Here is an 851-nt window from a genome sequence, read left to right on the forward strand (position 1 = left end):
GCAAGGTTAAAGGAAGTGACAAAGTCTAAACTGAGATTTTTTTTATTACAATTTTTTTAATTTTTATTTTTTTTTAGCAAATGGGTGCAATATTGAAAACTCATCTATGGCAAGAAATTTAAAAGTTAGCTACCTAGACAATTGACTGGAACAACATATTTTTGTGCCCAAAGGTGATACAGTAAAAAAGAAAAAAAATTTAGATATTATTATTAATAAGGTCCTTAAGTAAAATATTACTAAAGACTGTACAAAACAATCAGATCTGTATATTGATAGGGAACTGAGATATCACTTAGAGCTCTATTGTGCATCTCACTCAGTCACAGGATTTTCCATTACCTTATATGTGTAAAAAACCCAGACTTTCCATAAGGAAAGCCAAAGGAGAATTGAGGTCTTTGCATTATGGTACTATGGAAGAATAGGGAATATACCGTGGATTGCCAGAAGAAAGATCAATTTGCTTTAGAAGAAACGCAAGTATAGTTTCCTCAAACATGAATGGCAAGACTTCATTTCACATACTTTGAGCAAATTTTCAGGAAGGATCTATCTCAGGAAAAGGCCTTATATTTTGAAAAGTAAAAAGTCAGCAAAGAAAGTTAGAATACATTCTTTTGAGAGGAGTGGCAAAGGATTGTGAGGATAGTACAGGAATCAGCAGTGTTTTATTCAATTGTGCAAATAGAACTAACTTGATGACTTCTGAAAATAACAAACCATTGACCACTTTGACCAAGATCTAAAAATAAAAATGCTAAGGTGAAATTATAACACTGAAAATGGACTAATTTAATTGCCTTAAAATAGACTACTTCAATTTTTATGAGAATTGCATTAAACACTAG

Source organism: Elephantulus edwardii, unplaced genomic scaffold (assembly GCF_000299155.1).
Source record: "Elephantulus edwardii isolate Elephantulus edwardi_28Jun2011 unplaced genomic scaffold, EleEdw1.0 scaffold00017, whole genome shotgun sequence".
Lineage (NCBI taxonomy): Eukaryota > Metazoa > Chordata > Mammalia > Macroscelidea > Macroscelididae > Elephantulus > Elephantulus edwardii.